We start from the raw sequence: 22,803 nt of genomic DNA on the forward strand, positions 1-22,803 counted from the left end.
TTATTAGTAACGGCCCCATACAGCGATTGCACAACAGTAAAGGACATGAGTCAATGTATAGTTGTGCATTGTGGGAGGTTTTGCAGCCTCGTCCGAGCCCGGATAGCTCAGTTGGTAGAGCATTAGGCTTTTAACCTAAGGGTCCAGGGTTCAAGTCCCCGTCGAGGCGGAAATTTTAACACTTTGGTAGCGATTCGTCTGGTAGCGGTGGAAACGCTACGGAAAATAATGCAGTTACGCCGTTTACTGACACCACAGTGCTTTAAACGGTAGCAGTTGCATGTGTCGGGAGAACACCGCGCTAACGGCAGTCGTGGCCGAGTGGTTAAGGCGTCTGACTCGAAATCAGATTCCCTCTGGGAGCGTAGGTTCGAATCCTACCGGCTGCGTGCGATTTTGCGTACAGAGGAGCAAACATTTTCGCACACATGTGACATGCGTGGGCGAATGCGGGTGCAAACCAGTGACGCCATTCTCAACAAGACGAAAATTTCCGTTTTAAGAATACTGAGTTTTCGCGACGACCGCTGCTTACTGTGGCTATCGGTTCACCTCACACTGACACTGACGCTGGGACTGCAGAAAGCCGTCGCTGAGATCGTGAGTTCACAGATGTGCTCGAAAGTGATGGACAGAGCGAACATTTCATTTTCTTTTTAAGAATCGCAATTTCCATCACTCGAGTGCGGCCAAAGCAGTGGTGCAGCGTTTCTTTTCTTAAGATCTCGCAGCTGCTTGGAGGTATGTCGATCGTTTTAAGACGACAGAAAACTAGCGTCAGCGGTGCGTCAGTGGGAAGTCGGTGAAGTCGCCATTGGAGCCATAAGCCAGTAATTACGACATACGAATCACTCGCGCACCGCGCAGCTGTACGATAATGCTCGTGCGTGGGCCCGCATAGCTGAGTCGGTAGAGCGCTAGGTTTTCAACCAAAGGGTCCTGGGTTCAAGTCCCTGTCTGGGCGAAAATTAATACACTTTCGTAACGGCTAATGGAAACCCTACAGAAAAGAGTGAGGCCACGCCGTTTTCTGCCATCAGATTGCTTCTAAAGATGGCGGTTTCAGTTGTCGGGAGTCGCTTCCGCCACCGGCAGTCGTGGCCGAGTGGTTAAGGCGTCTGACTTGAAATCAGATTCCCTCTGGGAGCGTAGGTTCGAGTCCTGCCGACTGCGAAAATTTTCTCGCTCTCAAAAGGCGGACGTTCAGCTGCATCCTAGCAGTTGCGTCACTACTAAACACGTGGGTCACCAGCAATGTGCAGTGCTATTTGATCCAGGGCGCAGCGTTACAGTCGCGCCCAGAAGCCGCAGCTCATCTCCGCGTCTCACAGCCGTCCACCTGGTGTTAGTACAAGTGTCGCCTCACTGGGCAGTGCAGATGTGTCCATTTTAGCTTGCAGACGATGACGTGTAGCAATTTATGAGCTAACGCAAGTCGTATGTTTTACCGTGTGTATCTGCTAGATACTGCCTCTCATACGGTGGAGAGACTCACTCCTTCTTGTGTCTCGTTCTCCGCACACGAGTTGCCCCTGGCATCGATATAGCACGGGTTTTCTAGCGTCAGCGAAGTCAATATTACACGAATCGAGTCGACATGTTTGCTTGTTACGATGACGGAAGAAGAAGAAATGTGTGTGGAACTTCACTGCATCGGCTGCTCGCCTTTCAGCGCCCCTGTGTCTTATCAGACGAAGGTGACTGTGAAATTGGCAACGAGGCAGAGGTTAACGAACACATGCAAATGGCAACCTTCAACGTCACCCGAAATAGACTGAAGATCTAAAGGTCCCTGGTTCGATCCCGGGTTTCGGCAGGTATTCGTTTTGATGCGACGCCAATGGAATTACTCTGCGTTTGTGATAATGCAACTACCGCTGACAACAAAAATGACTCTCTCCTGTAGCTGTTCTGGTTGTCTAGTGCATGCCATAAGAGGAACTCACTAGACAACTAACTCCCCTAGAAGCAAAAGAATTAAAAATATCCTACCGACTGCATTCCTTTTTCTGTGTCAGGTGGTGAAGAACGTCTTCAACGGAACCGTGAAATGAGCGAAAGCGTGGGAAACATTGCATTCGAAATGCTTGTGAATTTTCCAATTGCCCAGTGAGTGTCGACAAAACACGTAAATTCTCTGCTCCGACGTATGAGGCGTAACAACTAGTGCAATTTGTTGTTGCATCGTGTGCCAGCAGTCTTCGAGAGTGTGTTACGAGCTTAGCGTGATAAGTTTGTAGACAGCATGTAGGCGACGTTTTATTAGTAACGGCCCCATACAGCGATTGCACAACAGTAAAGGACATGAGTCAATGTATAGTTGTGCATTGTGGGAGGTTTTGCAGCCTCGTCCGAGCCCGGATAGCTCAGTTGGTAGAGCATTAGGCTTTTAACCTAAGGGTCCAGGGTTCAAGTCCCCGTCGAGGCGGAAATTTTAACACTTTGGTAGCGATTCGTCTGGTAGCGGTGGAAACGCTACGGAAAATAATGCAGTTACGCCGTTTACTGACACCACAGTGCTTTAAACGGTAGCAGTTGCATGTGTCGGGAGAACACCGCGCTAACGGCAGTCGTGGCCGAGTGGTTAAGGCGTCTGACTCGAAATCAGATTCCCTCTGGGAGCGTAGGTTCGAATCCTACCGGCTGCGTGCGATTTTGCGTACAGAGGAGCAAACATTTTCGCACACATGTGACATGCGTGGGCGAATGCGGGTGCAAACCAGTGACGCCATTCTCAACAAGACGAAAATTTCCGTTTTAAGAATACTGAGTTTTCGCGACGACCGCTGCTTACTGTGGCTATCGGTTCACCTCACACTGACACTGACGCTGGGACTGCAGAAAGCCGTCGCTGAGATCGTGAGTTCACAGATGTGCTCGAAAGTGATGGACAGAGCGAACATTTCATTTTCTTTTTAAGAATCGCAATTTCCATCACTCGAGTGCGGCCAAAGCAGTGGTGCAGCGTTTCTTTTCTTAAGATCTCGCAGCTGCTTGGAGGTATGTCGATCGTTTTAAGACGACAGAAAACTAGCGTCAGCGGTGCGTCAGTGGGAAGTCGGTGAAGTCGCCATTGGAGCCATAAGCCAGTAATTACGACATACGAATCACTCGCGCACCGCGCAGCTGTACGATAATGCTCGTGCGTGGGCCCGCATAGCTGAGTCGGTAGAGCGCTAGGTTTTCAACCAAAGGGTCCTGGGTTCAAGTCCCTGTCTGGGCGAAAATTAATACACTTTCGTAACGGCTAATGGAAACCCTACAGAAAAGAGTGAGGCCACGCCGTTTTCTGCCATCAGATTGCTTCTAAAGATGGCGGTTTCAGTTGTCGGGAGTCGCTTCCGCCACTGGCAGTCGTGGCCGAGTGGTTAAGGCGTCTGAATTGAAATCAGATTCCCTCTGGGAGCGTAGGTTCGAGTCCTGCCGACTGCGAAAATTTTCTCGCTCTCAAAAGGCGGACGTTCAGCTGCATCCTAGCAGTTGCGTCACTACTAAACACGTGGGTCACCAGCAATGTGCAGTGCTATTTGATCCAGGGCGCAGCGTTACAGTCGCGCCCAGAAGCCGCAGCTCATCTCCGCGTCTCACAGCCGTCCACCTGGTGTTAGTACAAGTGTCGCCTCACTGGGCAGTGCAGATGTGTCCATTTTAGCTTGCAGACGATGACGTGTAGCAATTTATGAGCTAACGCAAGTCGTATGTTTTACCGTGTGTATCTGCTAGATACTGCCTCTCATACGGTGGAGAGACTCACTCCTTCTTGTGTCTCGTTCTCCGCACACGAGTTGCCCCTGGCATCGATATAGCACGGGTTTTCTAGCGTCAGCGAAGTCAATATTACACGAATCGAGTCGACATGTTTGCTTGTTACGATGACGGAAGAAGAAGAAATGTGTGTGGAACTTCACTGCATCGGCTGCTCGCCTTTCAGCGCCCCTGTGTCTTATCAGACGAAGGTGACTGTGAAATTGGCAACGAGGCAGAGGTTAACGAACACATGCAAATGGCAACCTTCAACGTCAGCCGAAATAGACTGAAGATCTAAAGGTCCCTGGTTCGATCCCGGGTTTCGGCAGGTATTCGTTTTGATGCGACGCCAATGGAATTACTCTGCGTTTGTGATAATGCAACTACCGCTGACAACAAAAATGACTCTCTCCTGTAGCTGTTCTGGTTGTCTAGTGCATGCCATAAGAGGAACTCACTAGACAACTAACTCCCCTAGAAGCAAAAGAATTAAAAATATCCTACCGACTGCATTCCTTTTTCTGTGTCAGGTGGTGAAGAACGTCTTCAACGGAACCGTGAAATGAGCGAAAGCGTGGGAAACATTGCATTCGAAATGCTTGTGAATTTTCCAATTGCCCAGTGAGTGTCGACAAAACACGTAAATTCTCTGCTCCGACGTATGAGGCGTAACAACTAGTGCAATTTGTTGTTGCATCGTGTGCCAGCAGTCTTCGAGAGTGTGTTACGAGCTTAGCGGGATAAGTTTGTAGACAGCATGTAGGCGACGTTTTATTAGTAACGGCCCCATACAGCGATTGCACAACAGTAAAGGACATGAGTCAATGTATAGTTGTGCATTGTGGGAGGTTTTGCAGCCTCGTCCGAGCCCGGATAGCTCAGTTGGTAGAGCATTAGGCTTTTAACCTAAGGGTCCAGGGTTCAAGTCCCCGTCGAGGCGGAAATTTTAACACTTTGGTAGCGATTCGTCTGGTAGCGGTGGAAACGCTACGGAAAATAATGCAGTTACGCCGTTTACTGACACCACAGTGCTTTAAACGGTAGCAGTTGCATGTGTCGGGAGAACACCGCGCTAACGGCAGTCGTGGCCGAGTGGTTAAGGCGTCTGACTCGAAATCAGATTCCCTCTGGGAGCGTAGGTTCGAATCCTACCGGCTGCGTGCGATTTTGCGTACAGAGGAGCAAACATTTTCGCACACATGTGACATGCGTGGGCGAATGCGGGTGCAAACCAGTGACGCCATTCTCAACAAGACGAAAATTTCCGTTTTAAGAATACTGAGTTTTCGCGACGACCGCTGCTTACTGTGGCTATCGGTTCACCTCACACTGACACTGACGCTGGGACTGCAGAAAGCCGTCGCTGAGATCGTGAGTTCACAGATGTGCTCGAAAGTGATGGACAGAGCGAACATTTCATTTTCTTTTTAAGAATCGCAATTTCCATCACTCGAGTGCGGCCAAAGCAGTGGTGCAGCGTTTCTTTTCTTAAGATCTCGCAGCTGCTTGGAGGTATGTCGATCGTTTTAAGACGACAGAAAACTAGCGTCAGCGGTGCGTCAGTGGGAAGTCGGTGAAGTCGCCATTGGAGCCATAAGCCAGTAATTACGACATACGAATCACTCGCGCACCGCGCAGCTGTACGATAATGCTCGTGCGTGGGCCCGCATAGCTGAGTCGGTAGAGCGCTAGGTTTTCAACCAAAGGGTCCTGGGTTCAAGTCCCTGTCTGGGCGAAAATTAATACACTTTCGTAACGGCTAATGGAAACCCTACAGAAAAGAGTGAGGCCACGCCGTTTTCTGCCATCAGATTGCTTCTAAAGATGGCGGTTTCAGTTGTCGGGAGTCGCTTCCGCCACTGGCAGTCGTGGCCGAGTGGTTAAGGCGTCTGAATTGAAATCAGATTCCCTCTGGGAGCGTAGGTTCGAGTCCTGCCGACTGCGAAAATTTTCTCGCTCTCAAAAGGCGGACGTTCAGCTGCATCCTAGCAGTTGCGTCACTACTAAACACGTGGGTCACCAGCAATGTGCAGTGCTATTTGATCCAGGGCGCAGCGTTACAGTCGCGCCCAGAAGCCGCAGCTCATCTCCGCGTCTCACAGCCGTCCACCTGGTGTTAGTACAAGTGTCGCCTCACTGGGCAGTGCAGATGTGTCCATTTTAGCTTGCAGACGATGACGTGTAGCAATTTATGAGCTAACGCAAGTCGTATGTTTTACCGTGTGTATCTGCTAGATACTGCCTCTCATACGGTGGAGAGACTCACTCCTTCTTGTGTCTCGTTCTCCGCACACGAGTTGCCCCTGGCATCGATATAGCACGGGTTTTCTAGCGTCAGCGAAGTCAATATTACACGAATCGAGTCGACATGTTTGCTTGTTACGATGACGGAAGAAGAAGAAATGTGTGTGGAACTTCACTGCATCGGCTGCTCGCCTTTCAGCGCCCCTGTGTCTTATCAGACGAAGGTGACTGTGAAATTGGCAACGAGGCAGAGGTTAACGAACACATGCAAATGGCAACCTTCAACGTCAGCCGAAATAGACTGAAGATCTAAAGGTCCCTGGTTCGATCCCGGGTTTCGGCAGGTATTCGTTTTGATGCGACGCCAATGGAATTACTCTGCGTTTGTGATAATGCAACTACCGCTGACAACAAAAATGACTCTCTCCTGTAGCTGTTCTGGTTGTCTAGTGCATGCCATAAGAGGAACTCACTAGACAACTAACTCCCCTAGAAGCAAAAGAATTAAAAATATCCTACCGACTGCATTCCTTTTTCTGTGTCAGGTGGTGAAGAACGTCTTCAACGGAACCGTGAAATGAGCGAAAGCGTGGGAAACATTGCATTCGAAATGCTTGTGAATTTTCCAATTGCCCAGTGAGTGTCGACAAAACACGTAAATTCTCTGCTCCGACGTATGAGGCGTAACAACTAGTGCAATTTGTTGTTGCATCGTGTGCCAGCAGTCTTCGAGAGTGTGTTACGAGCTTAGCGGGATAAGTTTGTAGACAGCATGTAGGCGACGTTTTATTAGTAACGGCCCCATACAGCGATTGCACAACAGTAAAGGACATGAGTCAATGTATAGTTGTGCATTGTGGGAGGTTTTGCAGCCTCGTCCGAGCCCGGATAGCTCAGTTGGTAGAGCATTAGGCTTTTAACCTAAGGGTCCAGGGTTCAAGTCCCCGTCGAGGCGGAAATTTTAACACTTTGGTAGCGATTCGTCTGGTAGCGGTGGAAACGCTACGGAAAATAATGCAGTTACGCCGTTTACTGACACCACAGTGCTTTAAACGGTAGCAGTTGCATGTGTCGGGAGAACACCGCGCTAACGGCAGTCGTGGCCGAGTGGTTAAGGCGTCTGACTCGAAATCAGATTCCCTCTGGGAGCGTAGGTTCGAATCCTACCGGCTGCGTGCGATTTTGCGTACAGAGGAGCAAACATTTTCGCACACATGTGACATGCGTGGGCGAATGCGGGTGCAAACCAGTGACGCCATTCTCAACAAGACGAAAATTTCCGTTTTAAGAATACTGAGTTTTCGCGACGACCGCTGCTTACTGTGGCTATCGGTTCACCTCACACTGACACTGACGCTGGGACTGCAGAAAGCCGTCGCTGAGATCGTGAGTTCACAGATGTGCTCGAAAGTGATGGACAGAGCTAACATTTCATTTTCTTTTTAAGAATCGCAATTTCCATCACTCGAGTGCGGCCAAAGCAGTGGTGCAGCGTTTCTTTTCTTAAGATCTCGCAGCTGCTTGGAGGTATGTCGATCGTTTTAAGACGACAGAAAACTAGCGTCAGCGGTGCGTCAGTGGGAAGTCGGTGAAGTCGCCATTGGAGCCATAAGCCAGTAATTACGACATACGAATCACTCGCGCACCGCGCAGCTGTACGATAATGCTCGTGCGTGGGCCCGCATAGCTGAGTCGGTAGAGCGCTAGGTTTTCAACCAAAGGGTCCTGGGTTCAAGTCCCTGTCTGGGCGAAAATTAATACACTTTCGTAACGGCTAATGGAAACCCTACAGAAAAGAGTGAGGCCACGCCGTTTTCTGCCATCAGATTGCTTCTAAAGATGGCGGTTTCAGTTGTCGGGAGTCGCTTCCGCCACCGGCAGTCGTGGCCGAGTGGTTAAGGCGTCTGACTTGAAATCAGATTCCCTCTGGGAGCGTAGGTTCGAGTCCTGCCGACTGCGAAAATTTTCTCGCTCTCAAAAGGCGGACGTTCAGCTGCATCCTAGCAGTTGCGTCACTACTAAACACGTGGGTCACCAGCAATGTGCAGTGCTATTTGATCCAGGGCGCAGCGTTACAGTCGCGCCCAGAAGCCGCAGCTCATCTCCGCGTCTCACAGCCGTCCACCTGGTGTTAGTACAAGTGTCGCCTCACTGGGCAGTGCAGATGTGTCCATTTTAGCTTGCAGACGATGACGTGTAGCAATTTATGAGCTAACGCAAGTCGTATGTTTTACCGTGTGTATCTGCTAGATACTGCCTCTCATACGGTGGAGAGACTCACTCCTTCTTGTGTCTCGTTCTCCGCACACGAGTTGCCCCTGGCATCGATATAGCACGGGTTTTCTAGCGTCAGCGAAGTCAATATTACACGAATCGAGTCGACATGTTTGCTTGTTACGATGACGGAAGAAGAAGAAATGTGTGTGGAACTTCACTGCATCGGCTGCTCGCCTTTCAGCGCCCCTGTGTCTTATCAGACGAAGGTGACTGTGAAATTGGCAACGAGGCAGAGGTTAACGAACACATGCAAATGGCAACCTTCAACGTCAGCCGAAATAGACTGAAGATCTAAAGGTCCCTGGTTCGATCCCGGGTTTCGGCAGGTATTCGTTTTGATGCGACGCCAATGGAATTACTCTGCGTTTGTGATAATGCAACTACCGCTGACAACAAAAATGACTCTCTCCTGTAGCTGTTCTGGTTGTCTAGTGCATGCCATAAGAGGAACTCACTAGACAACTAACTCCCCTAGAAGCAAAAGAATTAAAAATATCCTACCGACTGCATTCCTTTTTCTGTGTCAGGTGGTGAAGAACGTCTTCAACGGAACCGTGAAATGAGCGAAAGCGTGGGAAACATTGCATTCGAAATGCTTGTGAATTTTCCAATTGCCCAGTGAGTGTCGACAAAACACGTAAATTCTCTGCTCCGACGTATGAGGCGTAACAACTAGTGCAATTTGTTGTTGCATCGTGTGCCAGCAGTCTTCGAGAGTGTGTTACGAGCTTAGCGGGATAAGTTTGTAGACAGCATGTAGGCGACGTTTTATTAGTAACGGCCCCATACAGCGATTGCACAACAGTAAAGGACATGAGTCAATGTATAGTTGTGCATTGTGGGAGGTTTTGCAGCCTCGTCCGAGCCCGGATAGCTCAGTTGGTAGAGCATTAGGCTTTTAACCTAAGGGTCCAGGGTTCAAGTCCCCGTCGAGGCGGAAATTTTAACACTTTGGTAGCGATTCGTCTGGTAGCGGTGGAAACGCTACGGAAAATAATGCAGTTACGCCGTTTACTGACACCACAGTGCTTTAAACGGTAGCAGTTGCATGTGTCGGGAGAACACCGCGCTAACGGCAGTCGTGGCCGAGTGGTTAAGGCGTCTGACTCGAAATCAGATTCCCTCTGGGAGCGTAGGTTCGAATCCTACCGGCTGCGTGCGATTTTGCGTACAGAGGAGCAAACATTTTCGCACACATGTGACATGCGTGGGCGAATGCGGGTGCAAACCAGTGACGCCATTCTCAACAAGACGAAAATTTCCGTTTTAAGAATACTGAGTTTTCGCGACGACCGCTGCTTACTGTGGCTATCGGTTCACCTCACACTGACACTGACGCTGGGACTGCAGAAAGCCGTCGCTGAGATCGTGAGTTCACAGATGTGCTCGAAAGTGATGGACAGAGCGAACATTTCATTTTCTTTTTAAGAATCGCAATTTCCATCACTCGAGTGCGGCCAAAGCAGTGGTGCAGCGTTTCTTTTCTTAAGATCTCGCAGCTGCTTGGAGGTATGTCGATCGTTTTAAGACGACAGAAAACTAGCGTCAGCGGTGCGTCAGTGGGAAGTCGGTGAAGTCGCCATTGGAGCCATAAGCCAGTAATTACGACATACGAATCACTCGCGCACCGCGCAGCTGTACGATAATGCTCGTGCGTGGGCCCGCATAGCTGAGTCGGTAGAGCGCTAGGTTTTCAACCAAAGGGTCCTGGGTTCAAGTCCCTGTCTGGGCGAAAATTAATACACTTTCGTAACGGCTAATGGAAACCCTACAGAAAAGAGTGAGGCCACGCCGTTTTCTGCCATCAGATTGCTTCTAAAGATGGCGGTTTCAGTTGTCGGGAGTCGCTTCCGCCACCGGCAGTCGTGGCCGAGTGGTTAAGGCGTCTGACTTGAAATCAGATTCCCTCTGGGAGCGTAGGTTCGAGTCCTGCCGACTGCGAAAATTTTCTCGCTCTCAAAAGGCGGACGTTCAGCTGCATCCTAGCAGTTGCGTCACTACTAAACACGTGGGTCACCAGCAATGTGCAGTGCTATTTGATCCAGGGCGCAGCGTTACAGTCGCGCCCAGAAGCCGCAGCTCATCTCCGCGTCTCACAGCCGTCCACCTGGTGTTAGTACAAGTGTCGCCTCACTGGGCAGTGCAGATGTGTCCATTTTAGCTTGCAGACGATGACGTGTAGCAATTTATGAGCTAACGCAAGTCGTATGTTTTACCGTGTGTATCTGCTAGATACTGCCTCTCATACGGTGGAGAGACTCACTCCTTCTTGTGTCTCGTTCTCCGCACACGAGTTGCCCCTGGCATCGATATAGCACGGGTTTTCTAGCGTCAGCGAAGTCAATATTACACGAATCGAGTCGACATGTTTGCTTGTTACGATGACGGAAGAAGAAGAAATGTGTGTGGAACTTCACTGCATCGGCTGCTCGCCTTTCAGCGCCCCTGTGTCTTATCAGACGAAGGTGACTGTGAAATTGGCAACGAGGCAGAGGTTAACGAACACATGCAAATGGCAACCTTCAACGTCAGCCGAAATAGACTGAAGATCTAAAGGTCCCTGGTTCGATCCCGGGTTTCGGCAGGTATTCGTTTTGATGCGACGCCAATGGAATTACTCTGCGTTTGTGATAATGCAACTACCGCTGACAACAAAAATGACTCTCTCCTGTAGCTGTTCTGGTTGTCTAGTGCATGCCATAAGAGGAACTCACTAGACAACTAACTCCCCTAGAAGCAAAAGAATTAAAAATATCCTACCGACTGCATTCCTTTTTCTGTGTCAGGTGGTGAAGAACGTCTTCAACGGAACCGTGAAATGAGCGAAAGCGTGGGAAACATTGCATTCGAAATGCTTGTGAATTTTCCAATTGCCCAGTGAGTGTCGACAAAACACGTAAATTCTCTGCTCCGACGTATGAGGCGTAACAACTAGTGCAATTTGTTGTTGCATCGTGTGCCAGCAGTCTTCGAGAGTGTGTTACGTGCTTAGCGTGATAAGTTTGTAGACAGCATGTAGGCGACGTTTTATTAGTAACGGCCCCATACAGCGATTGCACAACAGTAAAGGACATGAGTCAATGTATAGTTGTGCATTGTGGGAGGTTTTGCAGCCTCGTCCGAGCCCGGATAGCTCAGTTGGTAGAGCATTAGGCTTTTAACCTAAGGGTCCAGGGTTCAAGTCCCCGTCGAGGCGGAAATTTTAACACTTTGGTAGCGATTCGTCTGGTAGCGGTGGAAACGCTACGGAAAATAATGCAGTTACGCCGTTTACTGACACCACAGTGCTTTAAACGGTAGCAGTTGCATGTGTCGGGAGAACACCGCGCTAACGGCAGTCGTGGCCGAGTGGTTAAGGCGTCTGACTCGAAATCAGATTCCCTCTGGGAGCGTAGGTTCGAATCCTACCGGCTGCGTGCGATTTTGCGTACAGAGGAGCAAACATTTTCGCACACATGTGACATGCGTGGGCGAATGCGGGTGCAAACCAGTGACGCCATTCTCAACAAGACGAAAATTTCCGTTTTAAGAATACTGAGTTTTCGCGACGACCGCTGCTTACTGTGGCTATCGGTTCACCTCACACTGACACTGACGCTGGGACTGCAGAAAGCCGTCGCTGAGATCGTGAGTTCACAGATGTGCTCGAAAGTGATGGACAGAGCGAACATTTCATTTTCTTTTTAAGAATCGCAATTTCCATCACTCGAGTGCGGCCAAAGCAGTGGTGCAGCGTTTCTTTTCTTAAGATCTCGCAGCTGCTTGGAGGTATGTCGATCGTTTTAAGACGACAGAAAACTAGCGTCAGCGGTGCGTCAGTGGGAAGTCGGTGAAGTCGCCATTGGAGCCATAAGCCAGTAATTACGACATACGAATCACTCGCGCACCGCGCAGCTGTACGATAATGCTCGTGCGTGGGCCCGCATAGCTGAGTCGGTAGAGCGCTAGGTTTTCAACCAAAGGGTCCTGGGTTCAAGTCCCTGTCTGGGCGAAAATTAATACACTTTCGTAACGGCTAATGGAAACCCTACAGAAAAGAGTGAGGCCACGCCGTTTTCTGCCATCAGATTGCTTCTAAAGATGGCGGTTTCAGTTGTCGGGAGTCGCTTCCGCCACTGGCAGTCGTGGCCGAGTGGTTAAGGCGTCTGAATTGAAATCAGATTCCCTCTGGGAGCGTAGGTTCGAGTCCTGCCGACTGCGAAAATTTTCTCGCTCTCAAAAGGCGGACGTTCAGCTGCATCCTAGCAGTTGCGTCACTACTAAACACGTGGGTCACCAGCAATGTGCAGTGCTATTTGATCCAGGGCGCAGCGTTACAGTCGCGCCCAGAAGCCGCAGCTCATCTCCGCGTCTCACAGCCGTCCAACTGGTGTTAGTACAAGTGTCGCCTCACTGGGCAGTGCAGATGTGTCCATTTTAGCTTGCAGACGATGACGTGTAGCAATTTATGAGCTAACGCAAGTCGTATGTTTTACCGTGTGTATCTGCTAGATACTGCCTCTCATACGGTGGAGAGACTCACTCCTTCTTGTGTCTCGTTCTCCGCACACGAGTTGCCCCTGGCATCGATATAGCACGGGTTTTCTAGCGTCAGCGAAGTCAATATTACACGAATCGAGTCGACATGTTTGCTTGTTACGATGACGGAAGAAGAAGAAATGTGTGTGGAACTTCACTGCATCGGCTGCTCGCCTTTCAGCGCCCCTGTGTCTTATCAGACGAAGGTGACTGTGAAATTGGCAACGAGGCAGAGGTTAACGAACACATGCAAATGGCAACCTTCAACGTCAGCCGAAATAGACTGAAGATCTAAAGGTCCCTGGTTCGATCCCGGGTTTCGGCAGGTATTCGTTTTGATGCGACGCCAATGGAATTACTCTGCGTTTGTGATAATGCAACTACCGCTGACAACAAAAATGACTCTCTCCTGTAGCTGTTCTGGTTGTCTAGTGCATGCCATAAGAGGAACTCACTAGACAACTAACTCCCCTAGAAGCAAAAGAATTAAAAATATCCTACCGACTGCATTCCTTTTTCTGTGTCAGGTGGTGAAGAACGTCTTCAACGGAACCGTGAAATGAGCGAAAGCGTGGGAAACATTGCATTCGAAATGCTTGTGAATTTTCCAATTGCCCAGTGAGTGTCGACAAAACACGTAAATTCTCTGCTCCGACGTATGAGGCGTAACAACTAGTGCAATTTGTTGTTGCATCGTGTGCCAGCAGTCTTCGAGAGTGTGTTACGTGCTTAGCGTGATAAGTTTGTAGACAGCATGTAGGCGACGTTTTATTAGTAACGGCCCCATACAGCGATTGCACAACAGTAAAGGACATGAGTCAATGTATAGTTGTGCATTGTGGGAGGTTTTGCAGCCTCGTCCGAGCCCGGATAGCTCAGTTGGTAGAGCATTAGGCTTTTAACCTAAGGGTCCAGGGTTCAAGTCCCCGTCGAGGCGGAAATTTTAACACTTTGGTAGCGATTCGTCTGGTAGCGGTGGAAACGCTACGGAAAATAATGCAGTTACGCCGTTTACTGACACCACAGTGCTTTAAACGGTAGCAGTTGCATGTGTCGGGAGAACACCGCGCTAACGGCAGTCGTGGCCGAGTGGTTAAGGCGTCTGACTCGAAATCAGATTCCCTCTGGGAGCGTAGGTTCGAATCCTACCGGCTGCGTGCGATTTTGCGTACAGAGGAGCAAACATTTTCGCACACATGTGACATGCGTGGGCGAATGCGGGTGCAAACCAGTGACGCCATTCTCAACAAGACGAAAATTTCCGTTTTAAGAATACTGAGTTTTCGCGACGACCGCTGCTTACTGTGGCTATCGGTTCACCTCACACTGACACTGACGCTGGGACTGCAGAAAGCCGTCGCTGAGATCGTGAGTTCACAGATGTGCTCGAAAGTGATGGACAGAGCGAACATTTCATTTTCTTTTTAAGAATCGCAATTTCCATCACTCGAGTGCGGCCAAAGCAGTGGTGCAGCGTTTCTTTTCTTAAGATCTCGCAGCTGCTTGGAGGTATGTCGATCGTTTTAAGACGACAGAAAACTAGCGTCAGCGGTGCGTCAGTGGGAAGTCGGTGAAGTCGCCATTGGAGCCATAAGCCAGTAATTACGACATACGAATCACTCGCGCACCGCGCAGCTGTACGATAATGCTCGTGCGTGGGCCCGCATAGCTGAGTCGGTAGAGCGCTAGGTTTTCAACCAAAGGGTCCTGGGTTCAAGTCCCTGTCTGGGCGAAAATTAATACACTTTCGTAACGGCTAATGGAAACCCTACAGAAAAGAGTGAGGCCACGCCGTTTTCTGCCATCAGATTGCTTCTAAAGATGGCGGTTTCAGTTGTCGGGAGTCGCTTCCGCCACTGGCAGTCGTGGCCGAGTGGTTAAGGCGTCTGAATTGAAATCAGATTCCCTCTGGGAGCGTAGGTTCGAGTCCTGCCGACTGCGAAAATTTTCTCGCTCTCAAAAGGCGGACGTTCAGCTGCATCCTAGCAGTTGCGTCACTACTAAACACGTGGGTCACCAGCAATGTGCAGTGCTATTTGATCCAGGGCGCAGCGTTACAGTCGCGCCCAGAAGCCGCAGCTCATCTCCGCGTCTCACAGCCGTCCAACTGGTGTTAGTACAAGTGTCGCCTCACTGGGCAGTGCAGATGTGTCCATTTTAGCTTGCAGACGATGACGTGTAGCAATTTATGAGCTAACGCAAGTCGTATGTTTTACCGTGTGTATCTGCTAGATACTGCCTCTCATACGGTGGAGAGACTCACTCCTTCTTGTGTCTCGTTCTCCGCACACGAGTTGCCCCTGGCATCGATATAGCACGGGTTTTCTAGCGTCAGCGAAGTCAATATTACACGAATCGAGTCGACATGTTTGCTTGTTACGATGACGGAAGAAGAAGAAATGTGTGTGGAACTTCACTGCATCGGCTGCTCGCCTTTCAGCGCCCCTGTGTCTTATCAGACGAAGGTGACTGTGAAATTGGCAACGAGGCAGAGGTTAACGAACACATGCAAATGGCAACCTTCAACGTCACCCGAAATAGACTGAAGATCTAAAGGTCCCTGGTTCGATCCCGGGTTTCGGCAGGTATTCGTTTTGATGCGACGCCAATGGAATTACTCTGCGTTTGTGATAATGCAACTACCGCTGACAACAAAAATGACTCTCTCCTGTAGCTGTTCTGGTTGTCTAGTGCATGCCATAAGAGGAACTCACTAGACAACTAACTCCCCTAGAAGCAAAAGAATTAAAAATATCCTACCGACTGCATTCCTTTTTCTGTGTCAGGTGGTGAAGAACGTCTTCAACGGAACCGTGAAATGAGCGAAAGCGTGGGAAACATTGCATTCGAAATGCTTGTGAATTTTCCAATTGCCCAGTGAGTGTCGACAAAACACGTAAATTCTCTGCTCCGACGTATGAGGCGTAACAACTAGTGCAATTTGTTGTTGCATCGTGTGCCAGCAGTCTTCGAGAGTGTGTTACGAGCTTAGCGGGATAAGTTTGTAGACAGCATGTAGGCGACGTTTTATTAGTAACGGCCCCATACAGCGATTGCACAACAGTAAAGGACATGAGTCAATGTATAGTTGTGCATTGTGGGAGGTTTTGCAGCCTCGTCCGAGCCCGGATAGCTCAGTTGGTAGAGCATTAGGCTTTTAACCTAAGGGTCCAGGGTTCAAGTCCCCGTCGAGGCGGAAATTTTAACACTTTGGTAGCGATTCGTCTGGTAGCGGTGGAAACGCTACGGAAAATAATGCAGTTACGCCGTTTACTGACACCACAGTGCTTTAAACGGTAGCAGTTGCATGTGTCGGGAGAACACCGCGCTAACGGCAGTCGTGGCCGAGTGGTTAAGGCGTCTGACTCGAAATCAGATTCCCTCTGGGAGCGTAGGTTCGAATCCTACCGGCTGCGTGCGATTTTGCGTACAGAGGAGCAAACATTTTCGCACACATGTGACATGCGTGGGCGAATGCGGGTGCAAACCAGTGACGCCATTCTCAACAAGACGAAAATTTCCGTTTTAAGAATACTGAGTTTTCGCGACGACCGCTGCTTACTGTGGCTATCGGTTCACCTCACACTGACACTGACGCTGGGACTGCAGAAAGCCGTCGCTGAGATCGTGAGTTCACAGATGTGCTCGAAAGTGATGGACAGAGCGAACATTTCATTTTCTTTTTAAGAATCGCAATTTCCATCACTCGAGTGCGGCCAAAGCAGTGGTGCAGCGTTTCTTTTCTTAAGATCTCGCAGCTGCTTGGAGGTATGTCGATCGTTTTAAGACGACAGAAAACTAGCGTCAGCGGTGCGTCAGTGGGAAGTCGGTGAAGTCGCCATTGGAGCCATAAGCCAGTAATTACGACATACGAATCACTCGCGCACCGCGCAGCTGTACGATAATGCTCGTGCGTGGGCCCGCATAGCTGAGTCGGTAGAGCGCTAGGTTTTCAACCAAAGGGTCCTGGGTTCAAGTCCCTGTCTGGGCGAAAATTAATACACTTTCGTAACGGCTAATGGAAACCCTACAGAAAAGAGTGAGGCCACGCCGTTTTCTGCCATCAGATTGCTTCTAAAGATGGCGGTTTCAGTTGTCGGGAGTCGCTTCCGCCACCGGCAGTCGTGGCCGAGTGGTTAAGGCGTCTGACTTGAAATCAGATTCCCTCTGGGAGCGTAGGTTCGAGTCCTGCCGACTGCGAAAATTTTCTCGCTCTCAAAAGGCGGACGTTCAGCTGCATCCTAGCAGTTGCGTCACTACTAAACACGTGGGTCACCAGCAATGTGCAGTGCTATTTGATCCAGGGCGCAGCGTTACAGTCGCGCCCAGAAGCCGCAGCTCATCTCCGCGTCTCACAGCCGTCCACCTGGTGTTAGTACAAGTGTCGCCTCACTGGGCAGTGCAGATGTGTCCATTTTAGCTTGCAGACGATGACGTGTAGCAATTTATGAGCTAACGCAAGTCGTATGTTTTACCGTGTGTATCTGCTAGATACTGCCTCTCATACGGTGGAGAGACTCACTCCTTCTTGTGTCTCGTTCTCCGCACACGAGTTGCCCCTGGCATCGATATAGCACGGGTTTTCTAGCGTCAGCGAAGTCAATATTACACGAATCGAGTCGACATGTTTGCTTGTTACGATGACGGAAGAAGAAGAAATGTGTGTGGAACTTCACTGCATCGGCTGCTCGCCTTTCAGCGCCCCTGTGTCTTATCAGACGAAGGTGACTGTGAAATTGGCAACGAGGCAGAGGTTAACGAACACATGCAAATGGCAACCTTCAACGTCAGCCGAAATAGACTGAAGATCTAAAGGTCCCTGGTTCGATCCCGGGTTTCGGCAGGTATTCGTTTTGATGCGACGCCAATGGAATTACTCTGCGTTTGTGATAATGCAACTACCGCTGACAACAAAAATGACTCTCTCCTGTAGCTGTTCTGGTTGTCTAGTGCATGCCATAAGAGGAACTCACTAGACAACTAACTCCCCTAGAAGCAAAAGAATTAAAAATATCCTACCGACTGCATTCCTTTTTCTGTGTCAGGTGGTGAAGAACGTCTTCAACGGAACCGTGAAATGAGCGAAAGCGTGGGAAACATTGCATTCGAAATGCTTGTGAATTTTCCAATTGCCCAGTGAGTGTCGACAAAACACGTAAATTCTCTGCTCCGACGTATGAGGCGTAACAACTAGTGCAATTTGTTGTTGCATCGTGTGCCAGCAGTCTTCGAGAGTGTGTTACGAGCTTAGCGGGATAAGTTTGTAGACAGCATGTAGGCGACGTTTTATTAGTAACGGCCCCATACAGCGATTGCACAACAGTAAAGGACATGAGTCAATGTATAGTTGTGCATTGTGGGAGGTTTTGCAGCCTCGTCCGAGCCCGGATAGCTCAGTTGGTAGAGCATTAGGCTTTTAACCTAAGGGTCCAGGGTTCAAGTCCCCGTCGAGGCGGAAATTTTAACACTTTGGTAGCGATTCGTCTGGTAGCGGTGGAAACGCTACGGAAAATAATGCAGTTACGCCGTTTACTGACACCACAGTGCTTTAAACGGTAGCAGTTGCATGTGTCGGGAGAACACCGCGCTAACGGCAGTCGTGGCCGAGTGGTTAAGGCGTCTGACTCGAAATCAGATTCCCTCTGGGAGCGTAGGTTCGAATCCTACCGGCTGCGTGCGATTTTGCGTACAGAGGAGCAAACATTTTCGCACACATGTGACATGCGTGGGCGAATGCGGGTGCAAACCAGTGACGCCATTCTCAACAAGACGAAAATTTCCGTTTTAAGAATACTGAGTTTTCGCGACGACCGCTGCTTACTGTGGCTATCGGTTCACCTCACACTGACACTGACGCTGGGACTGCAGAAAGCCGTCGCTGAGATCGTGAGTTCACAGATGTGCTCGAAAGTGATGGACAGAGCGAACATTTCATTTTCTTTTTAAGAATCGCAATTTCCATCACTCGAGTGCGGCCAAAGCAGTGGTGCAGCGTTTCTTTTCTTAAGATCTCGCAGCTGCTTGGAGGTATGTCGATCGTTTTAAGACGACAGAAAACTAGCGTCAGCGGTGCGTCAGTGGGAAGTCGGTGAAGTCGCCATTGGAGCCATAAGCCAGTAATTACGACATACGAATCACTCGCGCACCGCGCAGCTGTACGATAATGCTCGTGCGTGGGCCCGCATAGCTGAGTCGGTAGAGCGCTAGGTTTTCAACCAAAGGGTCCTGGGTTCAAGTCCCTGTCTGGGCGAAAATTAATACACTTTCGTAACGGCTAATGGAAACCCTACAGAAAAGAGTGAGGCCACGCCGTTTTCTGCCATCAGATTGCTTCTAAAGATGGCGGTTTCAGTTGTCGGGAGTCGCTTCCGCCACCGGCAGTCGTGGCCGAGTGGTTAAGGCGTCTGACTTGAAATCAGATTCCCTCTGGGAGCGTAGGTTCGAGTCCTGCCGACTGCGAAAATTTTCTCGCTCTCAAAAGGCGGACGTTCAGCTGCATCCTAGCAGTTGCGTCACTACTAAACACGTGGGTCACCAGCAATGTGCAGTGCTATTTGATCCAGGGCGCAGCGTTACAGTCGCGCCCAGAAGCCGCAGCTCATCTCCGCGTCTCACAGCCGTCCACCTGGTGTTAGTACAAGTGTCGCCTCACTGGGCAGTGCAGATGTGTCCATTTTAGCTTGCAGACGATGACGTGTAGCAATTTATGAGCTAACGCAAGTCGTATGTTTTACCGTGTGTATCTGCTAGATACTGCCTCTCATACGGTGGAGAGACTCACTCCTTCTTGTGTCTCGTTCTCCGCACACGAGTTGCCCCTGGCATCGATATAGCACGGGTTTTCTAGCGTCAGCGAAGTCAATATTACACGAATCGAGTCGACATGTTTGCTTGTTACGATGACGGAAGAAGAAGAAATGTGTGTGGAACTTCACTGCATCGGCTGCTCGCCTTTCAGCGCCCCTGTGTCTTATCAGACGAAGGTGACTGTGAAATTGGCAACGAGGCAGAGGTTAACGAACACATGCAAATGGCAACCTTCAACGTCACCCGAAATAGACTGAAGATCTAAAGGTCCCTGGTTCGATCCCGGGTTTCGGCAGGTATTCGTTTTGATGCGACGCCAATGGAATTACTCTGCGTTTGTGATAATGCAACTACCGCTGACAACAAAAATGACTCTCTCCTGTAGCTGTTCTGGTTGTCTAGTGCATGCCATAAGAGGAACTCACTAGACAACTAACTCCCCTAGAAGCAAAAGAATTAAAAATATCCTACCGACTGCATTCCTTTTTCTGTGTCAGGTGGTGAAGAACGTCTTCAACGGAACCGTGAAATGAGCGAAAGCGTGGGAAACATTGCATTCGAAATGCTTGTGAATTTTCCAATTGCCCAGTGAGTGTCGACAAAACACGTAAATTCTCTGCTCCGACGTATGAGGCGTAACAACTAGTGCAATTTGTTGTTGCATCGTGTGCCAGCAGTCTTCGAGAGTGTGTTACGAGCTTAGCGGGATAAGTTTGTAGACAGCATGTAGGCGACGTTTTATTAGTAACGGCCCCATACAGCGATTGCACAACAGTAAAGGACATGAGTCAATGTATAGTTGTGCATTGTGGGAGGTTTTGCAGCCTCGTCCGAGCCCGGATAGCTCAGTTGGTAGAGCATTAGGCTTTTAACCTAAGGGTCCAGGGTTCAAGTCCCCGTCGAGGCGGAAATTTTAACACTTTGGTAGCGATTCGTCTGGTAGCGGTGGAAACGCTACGGAAAATAATGCAGTTACGCCGTTTACTGACACCACAGTGCTTTAAACGGTAGCAGTTGCATGTGTCGGGAGAACACCGCGCTAACGGCAGTCGTGGCCGAGTGGTTAAGGCGTCTGACTCGAAATCAGATTCCCTCTGGGAGCGTAGGTTCGAATCCTACCGGCTGCGTGCGATTTTGCGTACAGAGGAGCAAACATTTTCGCACACATGTGACATGCGTGGGCGAATGCGGGTGCAAACCAGTGACGCCATTCTCAACAAGACGAAAATTTCCGTTTTAAGAATACTGAGTTTTCGCGACGACCGCTGCTTACTGTGGCTATCGGTTCACCTCACACTGACACTGACGCTGGGACTGCAGAAAGCCGTCGCTGAGATCGTGAGTTCACAGATGTGCTCGAAAGTGATGGACAGAGCGAACATTTCATTTTCTTTTTAAGAATCGCAATTTCCATCACTCGAGTGCGGCCAAAGCAGTGGTGCAGCGTTTCTTTTCTTAAGATCTCGCAGCTGCTTGGAGGTATGTCGATCGTTTTAAGACGACAGAAAACTAGCGTCAGCGGTGCGTCAGTGGGAAGTCGGTGAAGTCGCCATTGGAGCCATAAGCCAGTAATTACGACATACGAATCACTCGCGCACCGCGCAGCTGTACGATAATGCTCGTGCGTGGGCCCGCATAGCTGAGTCGGTAGAGCGCTAGGTTTTCAACCAAAGGGTCCTGGGTTCAAGTCCCTGTCTGGGCGAAAATTAATACACTTTCGTAACGGCTAATGGAAACCCTACAGAAAAGAGTGAGGCCACGCCGTTTTCTGCCATCAGATTGCTTCTAAAGATGGCGGTTTCAGTTGTCGGGAGTCGCTTCCGCCACTGGCAGTCGTGGCCGAGTGGTTAAGGCGTCTGAATTGAAATCAGATTCCCTCTGGGAGCGTAGGTTCGAGTCCTGCCGACTGCGAAAATTTTCTCGCTCTCAAAAGGCGGACGTTCAGCTGCATCCTAGCAGTTGCGTCACTACTAAACACGTGGGTCACCAGCAATGTGCAGTGCTATTTGATCCAGGGCGCAGCGTTACAGTCGCGCCCAGAAGCCGCAGCTCATCTCCGCGTCTCACAGCCGTCCAACTGGTGTTAGTACAAGTGTCGCCTCACTGGGCAGTGCAGATGTGTCCATTTTAGCTTGCAGACGATGACGTGTAGCAATTTATGAGCTAACGCAAGTCGTATGTTTTACCGTGTGTATCTGCTAGATACTGCCTCTCATACGGTGGAGAGACTCACTCCTTCTTGTGTCTCGTTATCCGCACACGAGTTGCCCCTGGCATCGATATAGCACGGGTTTTCTAGCGTCAGCGAAGTCAATATTACACGAATCGAGTCGACATGTTTGCTTGTTACGATGACGGAAGAAGAAGAAATGTGTGTGGAACTTCACTGCATCGGCTGCTCGCCTTTCAGCGCCCCTGTGTCTTATCAGACGAAGGTGACTGTGAAATTGGCAACGAGGCAGAGGTTAACGAACACATGCAAATGGCAACCTTCAACGTCACCCGAAATAGACTGAAGATCTAAAGGTCCCTGGTTCGATCCCGGGTTTCGGCAGGTATTCGTTTTGATGCGACGCCAATGGAATTACTCTGCGTTTGTGATAATGCAACTACCGCTGACAACAAAAATGACTCTCTCCTGTAGCTGTTCTGGTTGTCTAGTGCATGCCATAAGAGGAACTCACTAGACAACTAACTCCCCTAGAAGCAAAAGAATTAAAAATATCCTACCGACTGCATTCCTTTTTCTGTGTCAGGTGGTGAAGAACGTCTTCAACGGAACCGTGAAATGAGCGAAAGCGTGGGAAACATTGCATTCGAAATGCTTGTGAATTTTCCAATTGCCCAGTGAGTGTCGACAAAACACGTAAATTCTCTGCTCCGACGTATGAGGCGTAACAACTAGTGCAATTTGTTGTTGCATCGTGTGCCAGCAGTCTTCGAGAGTGTGTTACGAGCTTAGCGGGATAAGTTTGTAGACAGCATGTAGGCGACGTTTTATTAGTAACGGCCCCATACAGCGATTGCACAACAGTAAAGGACATGAGTCAATGTATAGTTGTGCATTGTGGGAGGTTTTGCAGCCTCGTCCGAGCCCGGATAGCTCAGTTGGTAGAGCATTAGGCTTTTAACCTAAGGGTCCAGGGTTCAAGTCCCCGTCGAGGCGGAAATTTTAACACTTTGGTAGCGATTCGTCTGGTAGCGGTGGAA

General features: G+C 49.7%; 31 non-coding genes across 31 annotated transcripts; all 31 read left to right on the forward strand.

Moving 5' to 3' along the window:
• Positions 1-96: 96 nt before the first annotated feature.
• Trnak-uuu lies at positions 97-169 on the forward strand. The gene has a single exon. It is a non-coding gene; the product is annotated as a tRNA-Lys (tRNA).
• A 138-nt stretch (positions 170-307) lies between these two features.
• Trnas-cga lies at positions 308-389 on the forward strand. Its single transcript has one exon. It is a non-coding gene; the product is annotated as a tRNA-Ser (tRNA).
• Positions 390-1,091: 702 nt separating this feature from the next.
• On the forward strand, positions 1,092-1,173 carry Trnas-uga. Its single transcript has one exon. It is a non-coding gene; the product is annotated as a tRNA-Ser (tRNA).
• Positions 1,174-2,355: 1,182 nt separating this feature from the next.
• On the forward strand, positions 2,356-2,428 carry Trnak-uuu. The gene has a single exon. It is a non-coding gene; the product is annotated as a tRNA-Lys (tRNA).
• A 138-nt stretch (positions 2,429-2,566) lies between these two features.
• On the forward strand, positions 2,567-2,648 carry Trnas-cga. Its single transcript has one exon. It is a non-coding gene; the product is annotated as a tRNA-Ser (tRNA).
• A 702-nt stretch (positions 2,649-3,350) lies between these two features.
• On the forward strand, positions 3,351-3,432 carry Trnas-uga. Its single transcript has one exon. It is a non-coding gene; the product is annotated as a tRNA-Ser (tRNA).
• A 1,182-nt stretch (positions 3,433-4,614) lies between these two features.
• Positions 4,615-4,687, forward strand: Trnak-uuu. The gene has a single exon. It is a non-coding gene; the product is annotated as a tRNA-Lys (tRNA).
• Positions 4,688-4,825: 138 nt separating this feature from the next.
• Positions 4,826-4,907, forward strand: Trnas-cga. Its single transcript has one exon. It is a non-coding gene; the product is annotated as a tRNA-Ser (tRNA).
• A 702-nt stretch (positions 4,908-5,609) lies between these two features.
• Trnas-uga lies at positions 5,610-5,691 on the forward strand. The gene has a single exon. It is a non-coding gene; the product is annotated as a tRNA-Ser (tRNA).
• A 1,182-nt stretch (positions 5,692-6,873) lies between these two features.
• On the forward strand, positions 6,874-6,946 carry Trnak-uuu. Its single transcript has one exon. It is a non-coding gene; the product is annotated as a tRNA-Lys (tRNA).
• A 138-nt stretch (positions 6,947-7,084) lies between these two features.
• Trnas-cga lies at positions 7,085-7,166 on the forward strand. The gene has a single exon. It is a non-coding gene; the product is annotated as a tRNA-Ser (tRNA).
• A 702-nt stretch (positions 7,167-7,868) lies between these two features.
• Positions 7,869-7,950, forward strand: Trnas-uga. The gene has a single exon. It is a non-coding gene; the product is annotated as a tRNA-Ser (tRNA).
• A 1,182-nt stretch (positions 7,951-9,132) lies between these two features.
• On the forward strand, positions 9,133-9,205 carry Trnak-uuu. The gene has a single exon. It is a non-coding gene; the product is annotated as a tRNA-Lys (tRNA).
• Positions 9,206-9,343: 138 nt separating this feature from the next.
• On the forward strand, positions 9,344-9,425 carry Trnas-cga. The gene has a single exon. It is a non-coding gene; the product is annotated as a tRNA-Ser (tRNA).
• A 702-nt stretch (positions 9,426-10,127) lies between these two features.
• Trnas-uga lies at positions 10,128-10,209 on the forward strand. The gene has a single exon. It is a non-coding gene; the product is annotated as a tRNA-Ser (tRNA).
• A 1,182-nt stretch (positions 10,210-11,391) lies between these two features.
• Positions 11,392-11,464, forward strand: Trnak-uuu. Its single transcript has one exon. It is a non-coding gene; the product is annotated as a tRNA-Lys (tRNA).
• A 138-nt stretch (positions 11,465-11,602) lies between these two features.
• Positions 11,603-11,684, forward strand: Trnas-cga. Its single transcript has one exon. It is a non-coding gene; the product is annotated as a tRNA-Ser (tRNA).
• Positions 11,685-12,386: 702 nt separating this feature from the next.
• Positions 12,387-12,468, forward strand: Trnas-uga. Its single transcript has one exon. It is a non-coding gene; the product is annotated as a tRNA-Ser (tRNA).
• A 1,182-nt stretch (positions 12,469-13,650) lies between these two features.
• Positions 13,651-13,723, forward strand: Trnak-uuu. Its single transcript has one exon. It is a non-coding gene; the product is annotated as a tRNA-Lys (tRNA).
• A 138-nt stretch (positions 13,724-13,861) lies between these two features.
• Trnas-cga lies at positions 13,862-13,943 on the forward strand. Its single transcript has one exon. It is a non-coding gene; the product is annotated as a tRNA-Ser (tRNA).
• Positions 13,944-14,645: 702 nt separating this feature from the next.
• On the forward strand, positions 14,646-14,727 carry Trnas-uga. The gene has a single exon. It is a non-coding gene; the product is annotated as a tRNA-Ser (tRNA).
• Positions 14,728-15,909: 1,182 nt separating this feature from the next.
• On the forward strand, positions 15,910-15,982 carry Trnak-uuu. The gene has a single exon. It is a non-coding gene; the product is annotated as a tRNA-Lys (tRNA).
• Positions 15,983-16,120: 138 nt separating this feature from the next.
• Positions 16,121-16,202, forward strand: Trnas-cga. The gene has a single exon. It is a non-coding gene; the product is annotated as a tRNA-Ser (tRNA).
• A 702-nt stretch (positions 16,203-16,904) lies between these two features.
• Trnas-uga lies at positions 16,905-16,986 on the forward strand. The gene has a single exon. It is a non-coding gene; the product is annotated as a tRNA-Ser (tRNA).
• Positions 16,987-18,168: 1,182 nt separating this feature from the next.
• Trnak-uuu lies at positions 18,169-18,241 on the forward strand. Its single transcript has one exon. It is a non-coding gene; the product is annotated as a tRNA-Lys (tRNA).
• Positions 18,242-18,379: 138 nt separating this feature from the next.
• Positions 18,380-18,461, forward strand: Trnas-cga. Its single transcript has one exon. It is a non-coding gene; the product is annotated as a tRNA-Ser (tRNA).
• Positions 18,462-19,163: 702 nt separating this feature from the next.
• Positions 19,164-19,245, forward strand: Trnas-uga. The gene has a single exon. It is a non-coding gene; the product is annotated as a tRNA-Ser (tRNA).
• Positions 19,246-20,427: 1,182 nt separating this feature from the next.
• On the forward strand, positions 20,428-20,500 carry Trnak-uuu. The gene has a single exon. It is a non-coding gene; the product is annotated as a tRNA-Lys (tRNA).
• Positions 20,501-20,638: 138 nt separating this feature from the next.
• Trnas-cga lies at positions 20,639-20,720 on the forward strand. The gene has a single exon. It is a non-coding gene; the product is annotated as a tRNA-Ser (tRNA).
• Positions 20,721-21,422: 702 nt separating this feature from the next.
• On the forward strand, positions 21,423-21,504 carry Trnas-uga. The gene has a single exon. It is a non-coding gene; the product is annotated as a tRNA-Ser (tRNA).
• A 1,182-nt stretch (positions 21,505-22,686) lies between these two features.
• On the forward strand, positions 22,687-22,759 carry Trnak-uuu. The gene has a single exon. It is a non-coding gene; the product is annotated as a tRNA-Lys (tRNA).
• Positions 22,760-22,803: the final 44 nt, after the last annotated feature.

Source organism: Schistocerca americana, unplaced genomic scaffold, assembly GCF_021461395.2.
Source record: "Schistocerca americana isolate TAMUIC-IGC-003095 unplaced genomic scaffold, iqSchAmer2.1 HiC_scaffold_178, whole genome shotgun sequence".
Classification (NCBI taxonomy): domain Eukaryota; kingdom Metazoa; phylum Arthropoda; class Insecta; order Orthoptera; family Acrididae; genus Schistocerca; species Schistocerca americana.